Genomic DNA, 15,374 nt, shown 5'->3' with positions numbered 1-15,374 from the left:
GTACAGGGAACTAAGAGATATGCTTGGAGACTCTGTTGGAGTGGAAGCTAAACCTTCTCCCTGACCTGGTGACCCCACAGATGTAGAATCATAATTTCATAATTAAATCTGACTGGTGACTGGAAGCAGCCACCAGGACCATATAACACTGGTTCTGAAGGACCTACATTGGCTCCTAGTACATTTCTGAGTACAATTCAAAGTGTTGGTGCTGACTTTTAAAGCCCTAAACAGCCTCTGACCTGTATACCTGATGGAGCATCTCTCCACACCCATCATTCAGCCCGGACACTGAAGTCCACCTGCAAGGTTCTTCTGCTGGTTCCCTCAATGCAAGAAGTGAAGTTGCAAGGAACCAGGAAGAGGGCCTTCTTGGTAGTGGCGCCCTCCCAGTGAGATGCCCTCCCATCAGATGTCAAGGAGATAAGTAACTATACAACCTTTAGTAGACATCTGAAGGCAGCCCTGTATTGGGAAGTTTTTAATGTTTTACTATGTTTTTGTATATGCTAGAAGCTGCCCAGAGTGGCTGGGGCAACCCAGTCAGAAGGTTGGGGTACAAATATCATAATCCCAAGGCCACTTTCTTTGTGATCTAGCATGTGATGGTGTGATGGAACATTGAGAGTGACAAAATGCTGAGAACTGGCTTTGACTGATTGATTAATTCTGTGGTGTTGTGAAACCTAGGCCATTTTTACTTCTGCGGGTTGAACTTTTTAGCCAAATATTGGCTGGTGATGAGCCTAGAACAGGGGGAACTTAGGGGAATGTCCTTCCCTGTGTCCAAGACACCCCTTTCAGTAATGTTTGCATCTCCCCCACAAAAAGGTGCATATCTATATGCAAGGATATAGCTGATGCGAGGAAAGGCAGGACATAAGCTGGTGCACACCTCCAGCTTCTCGTAAGTAACCTCAAAGGAGTAAAGGTGAATCGGGGCGAAAAGCGCTACTGGATGACACTGGTGGGCCATGAAGCTACCAGAAGAGCAGGGAAACACAGGGAAAGACAGGGGGGTTGGCCTGGTTGCCTGGGCAATGGGGATGTGTTTCCCCCTCCCCCAGCAAGAGTGAAGACAATAGGAGGGCTTTGTATGTGTTCAATGACTTCATCCTATGTGGCGCTGTGACATCAGCCAGCCAGGGACCATGTAATGAACAAGATGAAGGGGCCCTTTTAGTTAAAAAGAAGAGTCCAAGGAGCAGCAGATGGAGAACGATGGCTGCAAAAAGGTGATTTAAGATTTTTAATCAACATGTGTGTTCTGAAATGGCAGCCAATGCAATTTGAAGCCATGCAAAATAGCACTAGTGGTGTAGCATTCCTAGATCTCCTGAGATCTGGGTTTCAATATCATTCTGTGGCTTGCAGATTTCTGTGGTGGAAAGATCTGGTAAAAGATGAACTCTCCCTTGTTCCCACTTACCAGTGGATTTTCCAGATAAGGTATCTTTAAAAAAAAAATAAAAATTGATAACAGCATTGTAATGATAATCCCATCCCCATGTTTTATGCACACTTCTGAGCCCAATTTAAAGTTCTGGTGCCTAAAGTGGTGGTGCCCTGTATACCTAAAGGAGCGTCTCCACCGCCATCATTCAGCCCAGATGCTGAGGTCCACCTCCAAGGGCCTTCTGGCAGTTCCCTCACTGTGAGAAGTGAGGTTACAGGGAACCAGGCAGAGGGCCTTCTCAGTACTGGCACCCGCTCTGCAGAATGCCCTCCCATCAGACGTCAAACAGATAAACAGCTATATGACTATTAGAAGACGTCAAAGAAATAAGTAACTATATAACCTTCAGAAAACCTCCAAAGGCAGCTCTGTATGGTTTGGTATTTTACTGTGTTGGGTGTTTTAATCTGTTGGAAACAACTCACAGTGGCTGGGGCAACCCCATCAGAAGGGTGGAATATAAATAAAAAGGTATATTATTATTATTATTATTATTATTATTATATGGAGATGAGGCTAGCTTTACAGTCTGAATGTGAAATCAGGGTTGAGAAAGACTTAAACAAACACAAAAACAAACAAACGTAGGAGGCGCGTACTGAATTTCTGTGGAGGGTGAATGGATAGCCTTAAAACAAGCAAGCAAAGCAGCAAGGGTTTATAGCCAGACCAACTTGTGAAGCTCCAGATCACAGGAGTTCCAGCTTGGTCCTGCAACTGTGGGTGCCCGAGGCTGCGGGTGCCATGCAGCATGCGTGGCCCTGGTGCTGAAAGTTGTGGGTGCCCGGCCCCTTCATGGGGAATTTTTTTGGGTGCCATGGCCCCAGGGAGCCAGATCACATGCTAGCACCTCAATTAGTGCCAATAGTACTAAGAGAGCCAAAGCGTATGTTGCTGTTGTTAATTTTGCTGTCTGGTATTTGACCACAATAAAGATTGGTTGATTGATAGATATGAAGAGAGCCATCTCCCGCAATAGAAATGAAAGGTGCTTTCTGTTCGGTCTGGGAACTGCTGCTTTCTTCAAACTTCTGTTGGGGGTTTTATTACAGTATAAATGTGATCACCCTGTAAGGGAAGGTGATATTGTGAGCCTGGGGTGATATTGTTAGCCTGATTTAATTGCAGACCTGTGGTTTCCTAGTGCAACTACAGAATGTGCAAGAGTTCCTAGGACATGTAACAGAGATTCAGATTCTTTATTATTATCCTAAATACACACATTAGGAAGTGAAATCTCTCCACATCTGTGATGTCACAGATTAAGAGACCCTTTTTGGATTAAAAAAAAACTCTGCTCAGCCATAAAGTTCACTGGATAACCTTTGACAAATCTCTCTCCATATAATGGAGCTGTAAAGAAGTACATTGATGCAAAAGACATTACTAATAATAACCAAAAGAGGAGTTTGTGAACATCAAGTATACACTCATATAGTACTGGAGATTATAAGATTCAGTGGAATAGACATAACCAAGATTTTAAGATATTTATGTATTGAAGAAGAAGAAGAAGAAGAAGAAGAAGAAGAAGAAGAAGAAGAAGAAGAAGAAGAAGAAGAAGAAGAGTTTGGATTTGATATCCCGCTTTTCACTACTCGAAGGAGTCTCAAAGCGGCTAACATTCTCCTTTCCCTTCCTCCCCCACAACAAACACTCTGTGAGGTGAGTGGGGCTGAGAGACTTCAGAGAAGTGTGACTAGCCCAAGGTCACCCAGCAGCTGCATGTGGAGGAGCGTAGACACGAACCCGGTTCCCCAGATTATGAGTCTACCGCTCTTAACCACTACACTGGCTCTCTATTGGAGCGTAATACAGAATGGTGACTAGTTTTTGCCTTAAATCCTCTCTTTACTTTCTGTGAGAGTTTGGGGTGCACCTTTCTTTGGCATTTCCACCCTAAACCTTACACAGATTGTCTGCAATTAAGTCCTGAGATTTCAGGAGGATATACTTCTGAGCAATGAGTTTCATATCAGAGTGTGTGTCCGAGTCTGTAACTGAAAAGTTGCATGGAGTTAATTTCACACCATCCAAGGTCTCTTTCTGAAGGCGTTTGAGACGTGTCACTTGTGAGTCACTGTCAGAGCTGGATGTTGGCCCATTATCACAGAGACTCGGCTGAGCAGTTGTTGGGAGTCAGCAGAAATGAGAGGGCGCTCTGGGGTTGATTGATGGGAGCTCTCCTGTATGTGAGAGAAATAAACTGCCTGCAGAGAGTCTCTCAGGCAACCTCAGGTTTTTTTTTGTGTGTGTGTTTTAATTGGAAGAGGCCTAGTTGACAAAAGTCAAAACCGGAGAAGGATTATTTGGCTAACCTTAGAGCCCAGCACGAAGCAGAATGAGGCAGTGAGGTGCAGGATCTTGGCCATGAGAACAAGCATTGCTGGTGAGGCCCAGGACTGGAAACGGAGCTTAGTATTGGTCACCCTAAAGCAGTGTTTCCCAAACTTGGGTCTCCAGCAGTTTTGGACTACAACTCCCATCATCCCTAGCTAGTGAGACCAGTGGTCAGGGATGATGGGAATTGTAGTCCAAAAGCAGCTAGAGACCAATGTTGGAGGAGCACCGCCCTAAAAGATGGGTGAGCACTAGAAGCCCTTTTGGATCTGAGCTGGAGAAGACTTTCCAGCTAAAGAGCTGCTCTTGGGAAAATTGGAACTTGAGGCAAAAGCCCAACTACCACAGGGGATGCTCTTCACTCCAGATATCCCCCAATGTATGTTCCTTCCTGGCTGCCCCTGGAGAAATGTATGTTGCTTTGCGAGGTGCCTGTATAAAGCAAAGGTGCTAAGTGAAACAAAATAACTGATTCCAGGAAATCTGAAAGTCCTCCTCTGCAGGGAACCCTCATAGTCCAAGGTCTTCATACTCCATTTTCTCCAGGGTCAACTCTCCAGTTCAGCTCCCTATGAAAGCAATGTAGATATTATCTGTTGCTTTGCAAAGCCAGACCTTTTGGCTAAGAGGATCCCCCACAAAAGGTGGGCTTATGGCCCTGACTCCAAATTTTCTTGGGCCTACTCTTCAAAGCTGAATCCTTTCCTTGCTGAGGTCTGCCTTGAACAGCTGCCCAGACTGGTTCAGCAATGAACTGAGCTATGTAACCATTTGGAAATAAATAGCTCAATTGCTTTCTTTGCCAATCTGATGTGAGCCGAAGGGAGCTTGTCCATCACTAATTGCTCAACAACATTGCCAGGGCTTTTCCCCCCCCCCCAGCCGGAACTCGCTGGAACTCAGTTCTGGCACCTCTCAGGTGGGCACCGTTGCCATTATAAGAGGACAAGGGAGGCGTTCATGGAGAGTTCCAGCACCTCTTTTTCTAGAAAAATAGCACTGAACATTGCACTATATAAGTCCCAGTTCTGCTTCCAGACAACTGCAGAAAAGCAATGCCTCAGTAGTGCCAAAAAGCAACAGTGGGGAAACAAAACAAATATGCACTTAATTATGCATTCAGTTGCTGTTTAGTTTAGTTTGTTTTATGACAGAGCTGTTAGTTAGTTTGCTTGCTTGTTATTTATGGGATTTGTTGGTATGCATTCTGTAATTTTTGCATTTATTTTTAAAGTATCCCCCCCCCCTGTATTTTTTAAAATTGTTTTCCCCACTATGGGATTGAACTATTTAATGACAAGCAGGTTATAAATACTTATTAAGAAATAAATACATGTCCAGTACACAGAAGCAAATGAGTGTAATGACCTTCACATTTTCTGAACTCTCTAGGTTGTGCATGCTCATGGCAAGAAACAGGAAATGACAAAACGAAGATCGCCGGAGGGAAGGTGAGGGAACTTTTAGTCACTCCTAATGCATGCCAAGGGATGTGGGTGGCGCTGTGGTCTAAACCACAGAGCCTAGGGCTTGCCGATCAAAAGGTTGGCGGTTCAAATCCTCGCGACTGGGTGAGCTCCTGTTGTTCGGTCCCAGCTTCTGCCAACCTAGCAGTTCGAAAGCATGCCGAAAATGCAAGTAGATAAATAGATACCTGTAAGGACGTTCAGTGGTTGCTCATGAAGAATCAGCCAAATGCAGCACTTCTAAGCTAAGTTCTTTATTGTGCACCTTATTTACAATGAAGCAAAAGATTCAGCGTCCTTCTCCTCACTCTGCAGTGTCCAGGAATGAGCTCTTCCTGTTCTTTGTCCAGCAAAAGAGGCACGGGATTCTGAACCCCCGCCTCCCCCTTACACGTCCTTCCTGTTGTCTCCTTCGGAGCGTGGGAACCTGACCCTGTTCCTCGCTGACCTCGCGATGCTGAGGCTCTGTGATCTTGTCAGAGCCCCTGCATCGCCTTCCTGCTTCCGTCTCCCCCTCCCCACTGGAGGAATGGAAACGTCCGGAGGAGGAGGACGAGGACAAGCTTGTGAAATGCACAGGAGGTTCCCTATACCTCAAGCCCTCCCGTGACCCCACCGAGAGCGGTGAGGGGTTTTTCCTGACAATACCACTCCAGTGGGAAGGTAAACGGCATTTCCATGCGCTGCTCTGCTTTTGCCAGAAGCGGCTTAGTCATGCTGGCCACATGATCTGGAAAAACTGTCTGCAGACAAACGCCGGCTCCCTCGGCCTGTAAAGCGAGATGAGCACCGCAACCCCAGAGTCGTCTGCGACTGGACTTAACTGTCAGGGGTCCTTTACCTTTTTTTTAAATGCATGCCAAGCATGCAGCATGGGATGGAGGGAGAATTAACCTCCGGAGAAAGTGTTCTTGCCCCACACTTAACTAATTGAGGGTTTGTAAGCAGTAATTTCACAAGCCTGGTATAGGATTCCATTCCATGATCTTAAAAGAAAAGCACTACAAGGAAAGTTTCAGATTTCTTTTATTTCCACTGGTCAGATCATCAATACTGAAGGTGAATGAAAGCATTAACATACAAACCATTCAGTCCTAAGGGCATTGTCAGGTTTTCTGGGCATCTTAGAGTTAATGATGCAAGAGGCGTTCTGATCCTGGGAGCCTTGCCCACTGTAATATGGGCACTTTTCCTTTGTCTAGAAAAGGGGAGGTTTGGTTTCACTTTCCCCTTCGCCTTACTCTGTGTTCAGCGTTTGCGTTGTGTTACTGCTGAATGTGATTTCTTTGTTTGCTGCAAGCATGCAGCTCGAGTCTGTAGGACTTGTGTATGTGCTACTAAATAAAGCCTAGTTTAGTTGAGTAGCACTGGCGTCTGTCAAGTTATTTCAAGACGCCACGGAGCAGACCTCAGCAAGCCATCTCGTCGCTGCGATTCACTCTGCTACTGAAGAACGCTCAGGGCGCAGCGAGAAGTGTGCCTGGGCGCCATTGATGTCAGAGACGATCGTAAAGGTGATTGATTGCAGTGCCAGCCAGTAGCACCACTTGGGTCAAAGGTTTTATGACCCAATATCAATACAACAACAGGCATCAATAAAACTAGCAAGCCAAACTCACTCCTTCAGGTCTGGATTTTGCTCTGGTTTGGGGCATCAGGTCCATAGCCTTTTTATGGTTCTTCAAAGAACAAACAAACATTTACTCAAAAGTTACAATACAGTTACAATGCAATACATTTTCAATCAATATATCCCCTCCACAACCACCGTTGGGATGATGGTGGCATTCAAATATCCTGTTATTAACCCAAGTCTCTATTGGTATTTTTAAAGTTTCCTTCCATTGCTGGGCAATAACTAGTCTAGCTGCTGTGAACAGGAAGGAGAATAATTCTTTATCATCATCACCATCATCATCAAACCTTTTATTGGCATCACATACAAACATCCATAACAAATCAATACAGAGTTACCACCTCTGTATTGAACACAGCAGTGTCCCAGTGCACCGCACATGGGCACATGGGCCTCTAATAGGGACCAGATTGGGCCATAATGTGGTCCTAGCCGAGACATGACCAGCGGGATAAAGGTAAAAGGTAAAGGTACCCTTGACCATTCAGTCCAGTCGTGTCCGACTCTGGGGTTGCGGCGCTCATCTCGCGTTACTGGCCAAGGGAGCCGGCGTACAGCTTCCGGGTCATGTGGCCAACATGACTAAGCTGCTTCTGGCGAACCAGAGCAGCGCACAGAAATGCCGTTTACCTTCCTGCCGGAGCAGTACGTAGTTATCTACTTGCACTTTGACGTGCTTTCGAACTGCTAGGTGGGCAGGAGCTGGGAACGAGCAACGGGAGCTCACCCCGTCACGGGGATTCGAACCGCCCACCTTCTGATCAGCAAGCCCTAGGCTCTGTGGTTTAACCGAGACATGACCAGTGGGATAGGATACTACATACAGTATAGGGATTCTGGTTTCGTTGAAAACCCTAAGGCTAAAGATTCAATTGAAATAGTTATGCTTCTGTTTAACCTGGGCATAAGTAATCTGTTGGTTAGTGGGTAATATTATCACAACACTTTAAGCGATGTACCTAAATGATAGAGCAAGTCCTTTGCATACAGAAACTCCCAGTTTCAACCCTCGGCATTTTCAGGTAAAGCTTGGAAATACTCCTGTCTGACATCCTGGAAAGGTCTCTTCCAGTCCATGTAGGCAATTCTGAACTAGATGGGTCAACAATACAAGGCAATTTTGTATGTTTCTGTAGCTGTCATTCCGCTTAAGTAGGTTATCAGCTTGGCACAAATCTCTTATTAAAAATATGAGGGTTGAACTCAGAAGCAGGAATGTTCTAGCTTTCAATGCCCACTCATTACCCTCACAAGTCACAACTCACTGTTGATAGTGAAATATTCCTCCTTCCCCACATACGATTAGGAAGAAATAAGTCTGCCCAGGCAGAAGCAAATACTCGGCAACCAGTGGGGACGATGAACTTAGTTTTCTCCCAGACTCCCTCTCCATTGCTGGACCACACCTGAAGGAAAGGTATTTTCAGCGTGTAACCCCACCTTGAAGAAAGGTGTCTGGACTTCATTAAAAAGAGGAATAACAAATGTTTATTTATGCCAGATAAAGGCCCTCAGCCAATGGGCTACTTTGGAAGGAAGGGCAGGATGATGATGATGATGATGATGATGACGATTAATAGGCTTTATTATGAAATCGTAGACTGGAAATGGCTGTAAGAAATATACGTATCTTAAAATAAATAGAGACTTACTTCAGAGAAAATATGTTTCAGATGGGAGCATTGATTTGTCTGATAACTGCTGTTTTCTTTCAGAAACCTGACATATTGGACGAATCAGGCTGCTCCAGAAATGCCCTTTTCTCTTTCTGTGTCACATGCTGATATTTTCTTCTGGAGCCGCCACTGCAACAACTACAATAGAAATGGATAGTAGCTGTAGAATGAACGGCGACACAAGATTGCAGTCCAAATTCTAGAGAAAACGTAACATGCTGACTACACAAAAGCACTGGCTTGAAGAACGATGTATGGACTTCATGAAACAAATGAAGAACAAATGTGTATTTATTGCCTAAATAAAGGCCCCTCAACCTGGTGGTCTTCTTAAATCAGCTCAGGCCAGCCATGGAGAATATAAAAGGTACTATGCACTTTATGAAGAAACTTTATTTCAGTTTAATGATTACAGTGACACCTACTGTTCCCGAATAATCAAAATTATGTACATTTCATTCCGCAATATGTTAGGAAATCATTGTTCTGTAATTCCCATCTACTAAATTACTGCATGGATTTCAAACAGATTTCCATTCCCTCTCAAACGGATTACATTTTATTACTTCAGAAAAGCTTTACAGCACCGTGAAAAAGCACAACTTTTTATGAGTCAGTGTGTTTATATTCGTGGTACCACTCAAAGAAGGAAGGATTTTTATGTAGCTCAAGACATCTATAAATAGTAAAATAATATCTCATTATTTGCAGTTTATGGCTGCAGCACACGTCTGAATATTTTTAGTATTTACTGCCACCAGGCACAATCTGGCCAAGCTTAAGCACATCCGTCACATTTATCTCAATGGGAGAGAATTAAACACTTGAATATTTGGGGATATTTGTAATATTCACCAACCAGACCTTTTTGAGGAGGTACTTTGAAGGCTGCAAAATTTTGTTTTTCCCAGTGGTTATTTCAACTAGTTTTGCCCCTTGAAGGAGAGGTTCTGTTCAGAACTTGGGAATGTATTTTGTTAAATAAAACTTTGCACACACTCTGTGCACATCTTGTTGACTTTGTTGCGTTGTCTTCATGCTGCAGACATAGAAGAGAGGTGGACCATTAGGCAGGGAATCTTCAGAGGTTTGCTAACTTGTTGAACATCTGCATTCAGTGGTATTAATAAATCTTCTCCTAAGTTTAGAAAGAACAAGATTTGTGATAGCAATCGGAGTAGCTCAGTAACCTATTTTTATTTTGTTGTGAATCCCTAGTGATAACTGCAAAGTAACAGATTGCTTTGGTTAAAGGTGTATTTGAAAATAATCAGGGATTGTTATGTGTAAGGATGGGCAATGTTTTATTAATTTTGGCTATGCTGTGTATCACATTTGTGGGAAGAAACCCAGTGGGCGAGCTCACTTTTTCTGCTTTTATTGGTCTACAGTTGATTAGCTAACTGTAGAACTGGTCTGCCTTCATCAGTTGAAGCTGGTAAATAGAACACTTAAAACACTTTCTTATTTGCTGTTGGGGCTGTGCTACAGTTATCTGAATTAACCAAGTCCATTTCAGGAATTGTCGCAAATTCATTGTAATTCATTGTAAAGGTAAAGGGACCCCTGACCATTAGGTCCAGTCACGGACAACTCTGGGGTTGTGGCGCTCATCTCGCTTTACTGGCCGAGGGAGCCAGCATACAGCTTCCGGGTCACGTGTCCAGCATGACTAAGCCACTTCTGACTAACCAGAGCAGCGCACGGAAACTCCGTTTACCTTCCCGCTGGAGCGGTACCTATTTATCTACTTGCACTTTGACATGCTTTCAAACTGCTAGGTGCGCAGGAGCAGGGACCGAACAGGAGCTCACCCCGTCATGGGGATTCGAACCGCCGACCTTCTGATCGGTAAGCCCTAGGCTCTGTGGTTTAGACCACTGTGCCACCCGCTTCATTGTAGCATCTGCTAAATTAATGTGACTTATCAGTCTCTTTTGTTTAATCCCTGACCTTCCCCCCTAAAAGTCCACCAGATTCATTAGTTTTTCTATTTGGAGATACACTCATTGAGCACAAACAGCTGTTTGATTTTTATTTATTTTTTAGGGTTTGCAATCTCCCCTAGTCTTAATTAGTACCTCTGGGTTCCTAGAAATTTTAACGTACTCACGGAAATTTGATTTCTCACGTCTCCCATCAAGAGTGAAAAACAACTTCCCATTATGATGAATATAGAATTCTAATGGAGAAAACCATTGTGAGGAATATGAGTTTTGTTATTGTGTTTTGACACTTATATCCCAGTGAAGGCAAAAAGCATTGAAGTAAGTAAGGAAAACAGACATTTAATACCATTTTGAGAGATGATTTGTCAAAGATGCGAAGGTCCCATCTTGGATAACGCGGTGTGTACCTGCACCTGTTCTCTCAAAGGTGCCTCTACCACATACATTTGCCAGTTTCAAATGTAACTTGACTGATTCCATAAAATTCTTGCAAGCTCTAAGAATTCTGTATATGTAAGAAGAGGAGGTGGGATGCGGGTGGCGCTGTGGTCTACTGAGCCTAGGGCTTGCCGATCAGAAGGTCGGTGGTTCGAATCCCCGCAACGGGATGAGCTCCCGTTGCTCGGTCCCAGCTCCTGCCCACCTAGCAGTTCGATAGCATGTCAAGCGCAAGTAGATAAATAGGTACCACTCTGGCGGGAAGGTAAACGGTGTTTCCATGCGCTCTGGTTTCTGTCAAGGTGTCTTGTTGCACCAGAAGCAGTTTATTATTATCCTGAATACACACATTAGGAAGTGAAATCTCTCCACTCTGTAGTTGGTATTATCCTGCTTTGGATTTCATATTATGTCTTATTTCTACACTTTATGGTTGTAAACAGCCCGGAGAAGTGCAGTCACTGCTCTGCAATCAAGCAGCCATACCCCCAAAATTCAGGCCACTGTGAATTTGCTTCACCGTGTAATGCCATCGGTTTAATCAGTTGTTGTTTTTTCATCTAAGCACAATCTGCCTCACAGTCCAAATGTTAAAGCGGTGTTGGTGCACAGTGCATCTCTGAATGCTGGAGCAACTTTTGCATTGCTAAGCTTCACAGAGTCACGTGTTCCACCTGGACTGTGACCCCCAAGTTCTTTCAGCAGAAACATCTTTGGATCCAGCAGTCTGCAACTGGAGCATGACAAATCTGTGGTCACCTTGGGAAAGCAGAACTGTTTTTAAAGTAGCCTTAATCTGGCCAAACCAGACATTCCTTTTAGGTATTTTGTGTCTGAATGATCTATGATAATGTTAATGGGCTTTGTCATTTATTTGGATTCACCACTCCGCCAAGGGCAAGGCCTGTGGTTTGAAACAATCATGTTTGCATATACAGAATTTTTCCTTTATATTCCTGCACTTTCTACTTATTTTGTTTTGCAATTATAAATAATTAACATCCCTTTAATGATTTTTTTTTTAAAAAAAATTGCTCTACCTTAAGGGCTGTATTTTTTATTTCTTTTACCCCAGGCACACGTGTAACCTCCAGTAGAAAATTGAGAGTTATGGAGTTATGTACCAGAGGAAGCTGTGTTCTGTTTTTTAAAAATGGGGAGGGGGGAGAGACCTCTTAAAAATGCAAATCTATGCAACTCCGATGCCAAAATAGCTGCTCCAGTAAGTGAAACTAATGTGCTGAACTTGCCAGTACAATAATCCAAAATATGGAATGGATCCCAAACAACAAAGTTCTGAATTCTAACTTTTCTCAGTAGTAAACAGCGTGTTACCAAAACAGCTAACTTTCAATCCTTGAAGATAATTTATGCAGGAGTTGAAAGGAAGTGCTCTTAAATGCAAATTTCTAATTTTGTAATGAAAGTTATCTACTGACCGGACAAATTTAAATACACTTTCCCACAGCACTTTTGACTACTCAAGTGTGGTTGCTTCTTCTGCTGACTGCACTGGGGGCATTCAGCATGGCTGGCTTAAATGCCCCCCCCCGGCCAGCCAGGCATGAAAGCAGACAATGCCTGGCCAACCAGAAAGGCACTGACCAGCAATAAGGGCCTCTGATTGGCCCGTTTAAACTTAAGGGAATTTAGCCTTCTAGAATCCAGAGGCTTTCCTCTGGCTCCATCCCAATATATAATACAGGGGTTTATTCATCAGCAAGCTTTTGTTGAACATCACCCTGATCTCAGAGTAGGCACTTACCCAGGGTCTGTGTTTCCTTTGGAAATGAGGCACAGATGAGACTGTGGTGTCTTTATGCGATACGGCTTATTATTTATACATACCTGTATATACAACCTGAGCCTTTGATGGAGGGGTTCACAACATTAGCATTAACTCCAAGAGGTTCATCATCATCATCATCAATATATATATTAACACATTTAAAAGGCTGTAGCATGTTAATCAGCCAAAGGCTTGGTAGAAGAGGAATGTTTCTGCCTGGCACCTAAAGATGTATAATGAAGGCACCAAACAAACCTCCCTGGGGTTTCTGCCACAGCTGCATCCTTGGGTTCAAAAAGAAATCACTCATGGCTCTCCCTCTGCTTTTCCAGCCTTCAACCTTTCTCCCTCTAGGTCACATCACAGCAAACTCTGCTCAAAACTCTGTCCTCCTGATTATCTAAGAGCTGGAGGAGGTGCCCCACCCATTTGCCCTCTGGCACAGAGTCCCCTCTCTTTTGCTTTCTTAATGGCCCATAATCTTTTCCTTTGTTCTATCTTAATGGCTCATCACCATTAAGGCTGACCACCGAAGAATTGATGCTTTTGAATTATGGTGCTGGAGGAGACTCTTGAGAGTCCCATGGACTGCAAGAAGATCAAACCTATCCATTCTCAAGGAAATCGGCCCTGAGTGCTCACTAGAAGGACAGATCCTGAAGTTGAGGCTCCAGTACTTTGGCCACCTCATGAGAAGACTCCCTGGAAAAGACCCTGATGTTGGGAAAGATGGAGGGCACAAGGAGAAGGGGACGACAGAGGATGAGATGGTTGGACAGTGTTCTCGAAGCTACTAACATGAGTTTGGCCAAACTGCGGGAGGCAGTGAAGGATAGGCGTGCCTGGCGTGCTCTGGTCCATGGGGTCACGAAGAGTCGGACACGACTGAACGACTGAACAACAATAACAATGGCTCATCTCCCAGGTGATTACCTCATAAGGCAAGTAGCCCGCCTTGTCTTTTAACCCTTGCTGGATCCGGGGGATCAGGAGGCTTAATAAAATTCTAACACTTACTGGGTCCATAGATTTAGGGGAGTCTGACACCCCCCCAAACTTGTAACAATATATTACGAGGTTGGAAGGGGGTAGGCTGTGTGCCAGACCCTTCTAATGCCTTCATGGAATCGTCTTCCTGTTGAGGTGATAGCCTAGGAAATGGCCATTAAGGGAACAAAGGAAATGGCTCGATACAACCCCCTGCTCAACTTCCTGCTACTTAGAAAGACAAATGCCACTTCTTGTGCTCCGTTCCAAGTTATAGTTGCAGCGCCCAGTGAGAATGAACCAGCGTCTGTGCCTCCATGGTAGGGTCATATTGTAATCATGTGTAAACAAAACTGTATATCTGTTTCTGCCACAGTTTCTGCCTCACTCCGGAGGAAATTCGAACCTCCGGAATCTCACACCACCCAGAGACTGGGGTGGTCTGCTACAATGAGTTAAAGAAAATGTTTAAAAATACGTTTGTTAAAAAACCAGAGGCCTTATTATTGGGTATAGTAGGTGAAGAGATACCAAGGGAAGATAAAAGACTGTTTATGTATGCAACAACTGTGACAAGAATTCTCTTAGCCCCAAAATGGAGGCAACAAGAAGTACCAACGAAAAAAGAGTGGCAGATGAAGATGATGGGCTTTGCAGAACTGGCGAGGCGGACAAGAAAAATCCAAAACCAGCATGATCAAGTATTCCGAAAGGACTAGAGTAAATATATACGCTTTCTGAAAGATTATTGTAAGCAATTAACACCACTAGCAGGGTTGTCTGAAGACTTGTAATGAGAATTTTTCTAACTTTCTATATTTATTTAAATTTTGAGCAATTTTATAATTAGTGTAATTAGAATTGGAAAACATACAAAATGCAATGATATAAAGGTTAATTGTGAAAGCCAAGAGGCAGGCGGGAAGGAAGTTGATGAAGTGGAAAATCATGTATACTATTAAATGGAAAATAAATAAAAAATTGTATACAAAACAAAACAGAGATTGGGGTGGCCTGCAAGAAGTTGGTTGCACATCAACTCAAAATATGGCAGGCAGACCCAACATCATGTCCTGCATTACCCTCTCCCCACCCCCCAGGCCTTTTTCTTCCAGAGCAGTGAGGAAGAAAGAAGGAACAAAATAAAAAAATTCCTTCCAGTAGTACCTTAGAGACCAACTAAGTTTGTTCTTGGTATGAGCTTTCTTGTGCATGCACACTTCTTCAGATAGTAGGGTAGCTGCTGGGGATGGCAACATGAATAAAATATCGAGGGGGGGTATCAGGTAATCAGCCCCCCCCCGCATAATCAATCACATGACACACACCATTTGAATTACCGTGCCATCAATTGGGGGGGGGGGGGGCGAAGACCCCTCAGCCCCTAGGAGTTGCCTCCTGTGGCAGCAGCAGCCGCAGGACCATCCGGCCTCCCGCCGGCTTCGCGGGACACCTGGCGGCCCCTCCTGTTGCTGCTGCTGTTGTCATGGCTCCTTCCCAGCAAACAGCGCCCGCTACGGCGGCGCCGAGATAGTTGCCGGGCCGGGATCGGCTAAGAGAGCCGGGTCCGGGGGAGGAGCCCGCCCGGATTTGCGGGCCGGGTGCGCGTTTCTCCGAGGGCCGCTCCTTGGTGGAAA

Source organism: Lacerta agilis, chromosome 16, assembly GCF_009819535.1.
Source record: "Lacerta agilis isolate rLacAgi1 chromosome 16, rLacAgi1.pri, whole genome shotgun sequence".
Lineage (NCBI taxonomy): Eukaryota > Metazoa > Chordata > Lepidosauria > Squamata > Lacertidae > Lacerta > Lacerta agilis.
The sequence above is the reverse complement of the archived record's forward strand: the minus strand, read 5'-3'. Positions refer to the sequence as shown.